The 12,234-nt window shown below is 41.1% G+C and overlaps 1 protein-coding gene across 1 annotated transcript in view; it reads right to left on the bottom strand.

Moving 5' to 3' along the window:
* Window positions 1–12,234, bottom strand: part of LOC146870880 (uncharacterized) — a 179,506-nt gene that overhangs the window by 148,866 nt on the left and 18,406 nt on the right. The gene's annotated exons all lie outside the window — the stretch shown is intronic.

Below are 12,234 nucleotides of genomic sequence, written 5' to 3'. Positions count from 1 at the left end.
CATGTCAGAATTTTTTAATGAAATAGAAGAGGATTTGAGAAGTCACTCAAAATGTGCCCTCATTTTCTTTCTTCAGCATTAATCATAATTTCTATGGCAAAATGAACCTCCTCATTGTGTTCCTTTTTAAATTAAATGTTTTAAGTGTTACCAGTTTATTCCAATCAAGATGGCTTCAGGTGTGCCATACTTTTGTCATAATGAAGACAGTAAGCGCTCTAGTTGTTTTTAAGAACATTCTGGGACATTCTGTCATTGGGCTATACTTGGGCTACATCTGGGTGATATTTGGGCTACATTTGGGCTCTTTTGTCTCTGGTGGCCATCTTGGGAGACTTATTTGTTATGAAGTTTCCTAATTTCCTTATTTACTGCAGTCTCCTCAGTAGGAAATGCTTTCAGTTTTTTACTTTGATTCCATCAAGAAGGCATTCAGATGTGTCACACATTTGCCATAAATTCAGAATGTTAGCACTCTTTTTGCTCATTAGATCACTGTAGTAAAGCTACTGCTCACCAGGGAAAACTGCTGCTGGTATTGAAAGTGCATGTTTCAGTCTGCATGTCAGAATTTTTTAATGAAATAGAAGAGGATTTAAGAAGTCACTCAAAATGTGCCCTAATTTTTCTTTCTGCAGCACTAATAATACTTTTTATGGAAAAATGAACCCCCTCATTTTGTTCCTTTTTAAATTAAATGTTTTAAGAGTTACCACTTTAATCCAAGCAAGATGGCTTCAGGTGTGCCATACGTTTATCATAAGTAGGACTGTTAGCGCTCTAGTAGTTCTTTGGAACACTCTGGGAAGCTGCAGTAGAACACAAAGGAATCAACTGACAGTCTCTGCCCTTGTTGGATGTACATGTTTTACTGAGAATGTCAGACTTCATTCTCACATGACTGAGAAAGATAATGTGAATTTACAGAAAATAAGCTCTCAGTTTAGCCTATAGATCACCTTCCAAACCTCTGTGGTAAAAGCATGAGAAAATATTTTTCTCTCAATCATGATATCCCAGCAGAAGGCTTTTTCACATGGTGAAATCACCTTAGAACATACCACAATTCCTAAAATGAGTATGGTACCATCAACAAATGATTTATAATGTAACTAAAGTCTTAAAACCTTCTATTAACTGCAATGCTTTTTAATGAGGTGCTATCATGTATATTGGTCCCAAGATGGCTGCCAACACTTCTTGGATGAAGTGCTGACAGCCAATCAGATCTCAGGATGAGATGTGTGGTTAGGCTCCGCCCACATATATATATGCTTTTAAATGCTATTTTCTCAGGAAATACTGAACAGATTTACACCAGACCTGCAAAAGGCACTTCCTTGACCTTATGGCTACCTCTCTGCCAAATTTCAAGTAATTCTGTTCAGCCGTTCGGGCTGTAGCTGTGTCTAAAGGTCCTATGGAAAAATGCATGGGGAAAACGCGTTTTGGGACCCCCCTTTTTTCTCGGCCCCTGCTTGACGAATCCCCCCGAGACTTTCAGGGTAGGAGCGGAGCGTAGCGCCCCACCTATTTTGAAAATTTCGCGAGGATTCGTCGACCGGCGCCAAAGTTATTCCAAATAGAATGTTGCGGATTTCCTATGGAAACAGGGTCCTAACTATAACTACCTACTGGCGACCGCCAGTAGGTAATATATATATATATATATATATATATATATATATTCACTGAAAAAACCATAGGTTTCACACACGTTATAGTTACGAATTAGCATTTAAAAAACCTTGCAAATTCACTTAAAAAACCATAGGTTTCACACATGTTATAGTTAGCTGGACATTTCACTCGTAAAAAACCAATGAAATTCCCCCGTTATAGTTAGTGCAGGCAACTATAACTCACGCGACCGCAATCCTCTGCTGATGACGTCAGATATTACATCACTGTATTTAGACACTTATTTACTCATGTCTTCTTCCATTAATCTTTAGCTATACATATATTACAAATATTTATTTTTCATAAAGACACATATGTCATCAGTGATGTAATATCTGACGTCATCAGCAGAGGATTGCGGTCGCGTGAGTTATAGTTTTTTCAGGTTTTTAACCGTGCGCGCGCTGTGGGCACACGGTGCGCTTCGCGTACCGAGCACCCATGGTTCGCAGTGCGAGCCGTGCGCGCACCTCGCGATTTAAAAAAAAAAAAAGGCTAGGGGGTCAGGAACTGTCCACTTTGCTCCCTTTTCACGTTCTCCACAATCAATGTCTGTTCTGCTGTTTTGTACAACTCATTAGGAGCACTCTCTTTACATGCACAGTACTACATGTCTACGGTTCACTCTTGTTCACCTGCACTTATCTCAAAGGCAACTACCAAGTCTAATTTCATGAGATTGATAACAGACAACCTAACAGAGTTTAATAGCGTCACGCCTTTACTTGACCATGGTGTGACATTTGGGTTACTGGTTAGATAACCTTTTTTATTTGCCTTTTATATCAGGAACATGGTTTTTGTGTTTTGATATTGGTCCGGTATCTAATACATATTTTGTCCTTTCCCTGTTGTTCATGTGTGACAGTAGTCATGGTGCAAGACACTTGGTGCGTGTTATGATGGTACACGAGTTGCACTTTCTCTCCCTCGTTATTCCGGGGACAATGACTGCGTTTCATCAGAACTACATCTCCCAACATGCCTGATTCGAGAGACGTTTACATGTTCATGCATTTTTATAATTCTGAAAAATTTGTATGTATTACTCTCAATAATCTTTAACACCATACCTGCTATAGGTTATGTCTCTTTTTTGCAGGGTTTACATCATCTTTCATTTTCTAGATACATTGGTAGGCACAGGTCTTTTGATCGCGTTCGACATTCAAACTACGTATCCCAGCATGCCCAAACAGTAAGGCGCATGCGCGATTAATGTACATTTTGCCAATGTCTAAAATTATCTATGCGAGGTACACTACTTCTAACACTTGCCTTCGATTAGGACTTGAGTCATATTTACAAATAAGAGCCTTAATAGGATGATTCATCCAAGGATTACGACGTTATTACGTTGTCATGCTATAACGCATGCACGAGTAACCAGTATCTTTTTACTAGTGCATGCGCTTGTTCCCTTGCAAAGGAGGCTTCACACCTGATGCTCATCATTCTCGGGCATTATATAAACAAACGTCCAGGTCACTGACCTTCACCTCCGGTTGCAGGCTCAATTTGAGCGTGGGGTATCGACGGAGAGGTGAGTGTCGTGGCTAGGCTCTCTGCACCTTTTGATTCTGCCTTTCTGTTTTTCTATACCTGCTTTTCCGGAAGGTTTGGTCTCTAATAGTGGTAAATTAAGCGCTTGCCTTATGGTCACTGGTATCTTGGTTCTACTAGCTTACCATTGTGCTTATGAGATTGCCTTTATGGTCACTTCCCTTTTTTTGGGCCTGATAAGTTTTCCATTATGCTTATGTTGTTTTCTCAAGAGGTTCTATATGTCTTACGCCCTATGTGTTGCCTGATAGTTTGGGCTCATATGTGAGGGCTTCTACCAGTGATAATCTTTATATGTTAGTTTCCTGGTCAGTTTATGTGCCACCAGGTTTTCTCCCTATTTGTTTGCCCTTTAAACATTTTCTGACTGTCACTGTTTGTACAATTCAAGAAAAATTTCATCAGACGTGAATAGTACAGATGTCAATAATGACATAGGTTCATTAATATTTGTCTTCCCAGAGCGGTGCCCACATCCTGAGCTGTCACCAGGTTGAGGTGGGTCTCTTTGCCCAGCAATAGCGGGTAAGAGAGTATTTCTCTTTTTCTTCTTTTCACTTACAGTAGTTATTGAACGATTAGATATATATATATATATATATATAATTTTTCCCACAGGTCATATGAATCTGAATAATTGATTCTGTCGCCACTTGGTAAATTCACCTTCGAGAGAAGTAGGATTCTGAACACAATTGGTTCTTGTATCCTTTTTTCATTCATTCACTTGAGCACTCCAGCAGTAGCATCTGTGTAGGTCCTGAAGAAAGCCTTTTTCGACTCAGGGGCTTTTATGGCTGAAACATGTCGACCACTTTTTTCCACCATACCATTGCGACTTAAATCCATGTCGCTGGTGCACTGTTTTTAATCCTGTCAAAGGGTTTCTCTGAATAAAACATATATTGTTTGCACTTGATCTAGTTTTACTTACACTTTTTGCACTTTTTGTATATTCTTTACGCTGCGCCCTCACTCACACTATTCTGCTCATCACTTGTGGATTTAGAATATCCTAAAATTAGGTATCTGAAAACATCCCTGCGCTCCACCCTCTGAGAGAGGGGGTTGTAGCCCCCAAAGGAACTAGGTTTTTCCTTTGGGAGGAGAATCCCATATGATGAAGCATGTCACCTTTGGTGAGTGAGGGATTTCGTCCTGAAAAGGGAATTTTTCACAGTTAGGTCTGTGTGTTATAGTCAATGGCTCAGTTACTTTGCATTTATCAAAATCTTCCACATAATAGACCCAAGGATTCCGTACGTGTTTTTTCTGTCTGATTTTCTCTAGGGGATAGAATCCTTTGCAGGTCTCTAAACTTCCCTATTACCCTCTTGCTAAAGTATATTTTTTTGTTGGACATAAAGTGTCCCCAGAAAAATTGCAGTTTTGCAGGCCCAGAGTTAAATATCTAGGACATCAAATAGAATGCGGAGTAAGGAAAGTGACCCATGAAAGAATAGAAATAATAAGACAAATGAAATTGTAGCAAACCGAGAGAGAAATAAGAATGCTCCTTGGAGTTGTTGGATACTGTAGGCAGTGTATTGTAGGGTTTTCCCTACTAGCCAAATCCCTAATACAATTGACCAAGAAACGAGCAAAAGATCCAATAGAGTGGGTTGATGAAAGTATGGAAGCATTTGTAAAATTACGGAAGTGTCTGTGTGAAGCCCCTGCCTTAGGTATGCCAGATTATTCGAAATAATTTGCAATGTTTTGATGTGAAAGAAATAGTTGTGCACTCTCAGTCTTAACCCAGAGACATGGTTTGATGCGACGTCCAGTGGTATACTTCTCTCCTACTTTGGACCCTTTAGCCTCCGCTTTACCTGGTTGTTTAAAAGCAGTAGCTGCAACCTGCATGAGTCTGGAACAAAGCAAATCAGTTGTGATGGAACATCCAGTAAAGGTGCATGTTCCACATTCAGTTGAGATTCTTTTAACAAGAACTCAAACTCAGTATCTCACTCCTAGTCGGATGACTAAGTATGAAAGAATCATATTAGGTGTGGAAAACGTAACAATAGTCAGGTATACTGTGCTAAACCCTGCCACCTTATTACCATTGCCATTGTTAATCTTTATTTCGGCTCAAAGGCCATAAAAGCAGCATAAGTTATCACAATTCACAAATAAAATAGGCGAATTAAATCACAGTTGTAAAATATTGCGTAACATTCAAAGTGATCAGAACTCAATATTGAACTATAAAAAATTCCTGCGTTTTAGCCACATAGCATTTAAAAACCGGGAAACTGCAAATACTATTGGGGGTTAGGTATCATATTTCAGGACTCTCATTGCATGCTCACACTCTCTAAAACCAAGATTTATACAGATGGGCTTAACCCAACGTTTTCTTTGAATATGATAGATAGGACAAAAAAAGAAAACGTGTTTTTCGTCCTCCAGACTGGAGCCACAAACTGGACAGTTGGTGCTATTATTTAAGGCCCACCTGGAGGTAAACGATCTGAGTGGCAAACATCCCAATCTCAGTTGGCAGTAAAGCTTCCTAGCAACCGGGGGACTGACCAGATCTAGGAATTCCTCTCTCCTATAATTGTCTTTAATTTGTAGGAACTCGGTCGTCAACCTCCCGGACTCAGGACGTTCATGTAAACACATGAGATGATGGTTTCTGGCCTGTTCGGCCAATTTTGCTTTTGGTAGGGCCGGGCACGAAGTCTCTGAGGAAATCCATAGTTCAGGTAGACCAATCTTAATGCAGGCATCCTTAACAAAACTCAACCAGGGAATGTTCTTTTGCTTTAATAGGGGCCAAACCCCCATAAATTCCTCCCGATAAGAACCCAGCTCTGCATTAGACCAAAGTCTCTTCCAATAAACCAGTGGGCGCAGCATTACCACTTGGTCCATAGGTATCAGGCCGAGATCCAGCCTGATAGGGATCAACGGGGAGCTAGACGGTAAGCCCAGCAAACTCCTCACGAAATAATTTTCCGTCCTACTTAGACTGTTTGTTCTTGAATGACCCCACAATTCTGCTCCATAAATGGACGCAGCTCTCACTTGGGTCCTATAGATTTCAATCGCTGGTCCCACTGGTTTGGAGACCGAGCCTCTGAATACTTGTGAGATTCCACCAGTGGTTTGGGCAAGTTTCAACACAGAGTTGGCAATTTGTCCCCCCCATCCAAAGTTTTCTTGCAGGATAATCCCTAGATAACTGAACGTTGTCACCCGCTCAAGGTATACGCCGTTCAGAACTGGGTTTGGCCGTGTATGCTTGGGGGGGTTGAGGATCATAAATTTAGTTTTAGCTAAATTGATCTCTAAGCCCCTTTCAGCGCAGAAATCCACAAAGCCATCCAAGATGCGCTGGATGCCAGTTGACGTTCGGGACAACAACAAAGTATCGTCAGCGAACATCAACGCTGGCACCAGGCCCGTGGCGAGTCTTGGCGCATCTGTATCCCTGATACCCTCCAGGTGTTTAATGGGCCCGTTAATATATAGACAGAATAGCGTGGGTGCTAACACGCATCCTTGTCGGACTCCACGGTTTACGGGGAAGCGGGAGGACAGGTCGCCATGTTTTCCACATCTGACCTGGGCGAAATTTTTCCTGTGGAGTCTGCTCACAATATCCAGAAGATACAAAGGGACATTTAGAGCCTGAAGCACCTTCCACAGTTTTTCTCGCGGTACCAGGTCAAATGCCGACCTCAGATCAACAAAAATGAGGTAGAGGCTGCCACCCTCTAGATACATGGTCTTCCAGTGAATGATCTGAAGTCGAAAGATCTGGTCAACAGTGGAAATACCCTCTCTGAAACCCGCTTGCAAAAGGCTTAGGATGTTGTTTTCCGACTCCCAGGACTGTAATCTGTCCAGAATTATACGTCCGAACAGCTTTTGTGTGATGTCAATTAAGCTGATAGGCCTATAATTTGAAGGTTGTAAAGGACAGCCTTTCTTGAATATCGGAATGATTTCTGCACCAAGCCAAGACTCTGGAAGTTCCGCACCCATCAAAATAGAGTTGAATAGAGCACAAAGGTACGGGACCCAAATCTTTGGTTCCGAGCGATAGAGGTCGCCAGGGATTTTGTCCAATCCCGGCGCTTTGTTGGGTATCAGCAGGCGTATGGCCGATTCCACCTCCTTTGGTGTTATTGCCAAAATGGCTTCTGCTTGAGAAGCAAGTCTAGTAGGGGAAGTGGACATAGGTAATATATTGTCGTTTGGGTCGGAATAGAGGCCCCCATAATGAACTTCCCATACCGCTGCGGATATATTTGGGAATGAGATGGTACTAGGTTCTTTCCTACCCGTACTAACAATGGTCCAAAAACCCTTAAAGTCTTTGGCCTGCAAAGTTGACCTCAGCTCCTCCCATGTCTCGGCCTCCCATGCCTTTCTTGCCCTTTCCAAAGTTTGTTTATGCCTTGCCCTCAAGGATTTTATTCTGCCTTTGTCCAAGGCTTTGATTGCAAAGAGCAAATCGCTCTTTGATTTCCTGCACTCGGCAGAATACCACAGATGCCTTTTGGGCAGATGGGGCCTCTCATTCCCCGGCAAACAAAACACCTTCGAGAGTTTTTCCACTAGCTGTAAGTGAATACCTGTGGGTCCAATCACCTGTTCTGTGTTAATTCGATATGAACCAACCTCAGACATTTCAAGAAGATGGGGTACCAGATGTATATGGAGAAGAGGTGAGGGATGAAGTTGAGCACGACTGTTTGGATGTGACTAAACTTTGCACCAAACCCCATCCAGACATACAGGAAGAACCTTTGAAGAATGCTGAACATGAGCTGTTTGTAGACGGCTCGTGTAAGCGCCATGTGGAGGGAGGACTAAGTGCTGCTTACGCTGTATGTACATTGGCTGGAATAGTTGAAGCATCCTATTTACCAGGAGTCAAATCTGCACGAGTAGCCAAATTGATAGCCTTGATTAAAGCTTGCAAAATTGGGAAAAACTGGAAAGTAACCATTTTTACTGATAGTCAGTATGGTTACGGGGTTGTGCATGATTTTGGCCAACTTTGGATGCAGAGGGATTTCTTGACTTCTTTAGGATGCCCAATTAAAAATGGAAATTTCGTAAAGGAACTGCTTGAAGCAATACAATTGCCAAAATAAGTGGCAGTGGTTAAGTGTGCCACACAACAGTCAGGAGATGACTATGTGTCAGCCGACAATAGGTATGCTGACCAAGTTCCCCAATACTGTGCCAGAAATAAATTGGGGGTAAACAAGAAAATCGAAACAAGTGGAATTAGCTGCCAACTTATACTACTCTCAGGATTGGAAACATGGGAAGAATTAAGACAACTGCAAGATGAGGTAGAAATGAGAGAAAAGGAAGAATGGGTGAAAGTAAAATGTAAATCCGTATTTGTAAAGCGCAAACTACTCACCCTTACGGGTCTCAAGGCGCTGGGGGCTGTTGTGGAAATTAAGTGAGCTTTTGCCCAGAGTCACATGGTGCTGAGCTGAGCTGCTGCCGGAGCCGGGGATCGATCTGCGAGCCCTGTGCTCCGAAGTCAGCTGCCCTGGCTGCTGCACAACACCTCTCCAAAGTAGGGTGCCAAAAGAGGTCAGAAGATGATGTATGAATTTACCTAGATGGCAGGCCAGATTGTATGCTTTCACAATTGGCTAGGATGTACCATGGAGACACCCATATAGGCAGGGATGCAAAGATACGACTCTTTAGGCAGTATTGGTTTAATCCAAAGTTCAGGAATGTAGCAGAGAGTCTATGCCAGAGATGCTTAACCTGTCAACAAATGAATCCAGGCAGGAAAACAGTGGTCTGTATGGGAAAAATTGGAAAGGCAGAAGGCCCATTTATAAGGCTACAAATAGATTTAATTCAATTACCACCTTGCAGAGGTTTGAAGTACATACTCGTTATAGTTTGTTTATTTTCACGGTGGGTGGAGGCATACCCTACTAGAAGAAATGACAGTATAACAGTTGCCAAACTATTGTTTAGAGAACTGATTCCACAGTTCGGTTTTCCAGTAACTTTGGAATCAGATAAAGGGTCTCATTTTAATAATGAAATAATTCGACTAATCTGTGAAGCATTTAAAATTGAACAAAAACTGCACTGTGTATATCGCCCTGAGGCTTCTAGAGTGGTAGAACAAATAAATGGCACAATAAAAATAAGACTGGCAAAAGTATGTGGCTCTACCCCACTGGAGTGGCCTAATGCTTTACCTCTTGTTCTGATAGGACTCAGAAGCATTCCTGACAAGAATACATGATTGAGTACCCATGAAATACTCATGGGAAGAGCAATGAGGCAGGCATGTATACCAGGACACAAACTGTTGAATATAACTGATGATTTGGTATTAGACTATTGCAAAGAACTGGCTAACCTAGTGCATTCTATCTCTCACCAGGTTGGAGAGGACGCAGTTGCCAGGCAGCCGGATCAAGCACATGATCTAAATCCCGGTGACTGGGTGTTGTTGAAGAATCACACTCGAGAGTCGTGCCTTGCACCAAGGTGGGAAAAACCACATCAGGTTATATTGGTTACAACAACAGCAGTGAAGTATGCAGGCTTGTCTAATTGGATTCATGCAAACCACACTAAGAGAGTACCAGCACCTGACGAGGAAGAACCCCAACTGACTCAAGCAGTTGAGGCTGCAGAAGGTTGTGCAGCTGAAGGACTTAGAATAACAGATCCTGAAGTAGCTGATCAAGATCAACCGAGCATAAGTCAGGATGACTGGATACCAGTGGTTGACATACCTGAAGTAAACGTGAGAACAAGAAGCCAAATCCGGTTAGAAAGACAGGAGAATGGTGAGGACCAGTCAGGTATAGAAGAACAAGCTCAGAAAAGTGAAAATACAGCTGTTGGAGAACCTGAGCAGGATCAGACAAGGTGAAAACAATCTACTCAGACAGAAGTGAATGAAACCATTCATGAGTCTGAAGAGGGACAGATAGGTCTAGAAGAACACGTTCAGGCTGCAGTAAACCAAAGTGCAGTAAGACCTGAGCAGGACCAGTTAGGAAAAGAAGAACAAGTTCAGGTAGAAGAAGAAAAGAAAATCAAGATAAAACCTGAACAGGGTCATACTAGGGAAGAAGAACGCATCCAGGCAGAAAATGACGTTACAGAAATAAGCCCGGGACAAGGTCAGACAGAGAGGGGTTCTGAAAACGAAAATAACCAAATTGTGCCCCAACTTAATGAAAATAAAAGTGCACTCGAAGACAGTGAAAATGCAGTGCAAGCAAAAAGGATAAGCAGAGGTGATAATTGGCCAGGTGGTATGAAAAGATTAAAGTATCATTTCAAGAAAATTAATGAAGAACCTGACCAACTAAATAACATTTCTAGTCAGTCTGGGACATTTACTGATAATCCCAAATGAAAAAGTCAAAGATTAAAAGTATTGAACAATAAGTTCAAGGGTCCTGATTGGACCTATGTAATTCTTGAAGAATTCCAGAATCTAGATTTAAATGAAGAAAGTGAAGAAGAAATAAATGCAGAACAGATTGTCGAAGAAGTAAGACCAACCTGACAATTCCCCTAGAATTTATATTTCACAAATAATAAGAAAGTAAAGAAGAGAAATCTTCTTAGCCCATAATGGCTGATGATAGGGCTGCTGGAAAACCAAAACAAAATTGTGTACAAAAATGTTGTAGAATATGGATATGTAGTATATTTTTAGTACTTATAATTTGGTTAGTACTAACAGTAGCCATTCCTTATTTGATGGTTACAAAAGAAAAGAATAACACAAACACGCATGAAAGGGTAGCTAACAATAAAGGAGAGAATAGCAACAGAAGCACCAGATGAGTCTAAAATTAAAAGCGACAGAGTAGATTTAGGAGCACCAGATGAGTTAGATGTACATCATACTGTGACAAATAATGACACTGCTTTAAATCTTTTTACAAAGCTGTTAGTGCAATACGTGGACACTATGGAAGTTAGTGATTGTTATGTGTGTATGAAATTACCGGCATCAGTAGCAGAAGGTGTAACATATCACCATATTCCATTAACCTATGGTATTTCTTGTAGTACTTTAGCCAGTTTATTTTATAGAACAGGAAAGTTACAATACTATTATTCTAATGTAGATGTGATTTTTTTCCGAGGTTCCTATGCGAAAGAGCATGAACCCAGTTATTAGTACTAAGGATGCACGGTTTATGGGAGAATATTTTCTAACTATGAAAACAATAGATATAGCTGAAGCACACAAGCACAATTTAACATGTAAATTCTAAGAAGAAGAAAAGATATTTTTAAATTTAGTTGAGCAAAGGAGACAGGACTTCCAAAGAAGGGCTTCTGAACTGAAACCTCAGATACCTCAATGGGCTGAGAAAGAAGAAATGTATACAACTGCCAAGACACATGCTGCTATGTCCTTGGACTTTGAAAAGAAAGGGAAGATCTGCCTCCATAGATTAAAGACTGAATATAGCAATGCATTTATTGGTTCCAGTGAATGTGAACATAATTTCTTAGTTATTGGGGGATGGGGACTAAAAGGTGGAACAGATCCAGTATTTCCTGGAGTTTATTACGTGTGTGGCAATAAAGCCTATTTCAGGCTGCCTGATCATTGGTACGGGAGTTGCTGTTTTGGAATAGTATTCCCAAAAGTGTACCATGTGAAAAGAATCACAGGAAGCAATGAAGAGGCAAAAAAAACTAACAAATACAAAAAGAGCTAGTTTTTCTGAAATAGTAGGTGATATATTTAGTCCATTTATACCTTCAGTGGGAGTAACTCTGAATTCACAAAATATTTGTCAGCTGTCTACAGTAGTGGATCGGTTATCTACTGAAACTGCTGGAGGATTTTTGATGATCAACACAGAAATTGTTGCAATTAGATCTATGGTTTTGCAAAATCGACTTGCTCTTGACTGCTATTTTTGGCAGAAGAGGGCGGAGTATGTAAAATGCTGAAAGCGCAACATTGTTGCACATACATCCCGGACAAAATTG

The sequence above is a fragment of the Triturus cristatus genome, chromosome 1_1, assembly GCF_964204655.1.
Source record: "Triturus cristatus chromosome 1_1, aTriCri1.1, whole genome shotgun sequence".
Taxonomy (NCBI): domain Eukaryota; kingdom Metazoa; phylum Chordata; class Amphibia; order Caudata; family Salamandridae; genus Triturus; species Triturus cristatus.
This window is presented reverse-complemented; position numbering and strand designations above follow the sequence as displayed.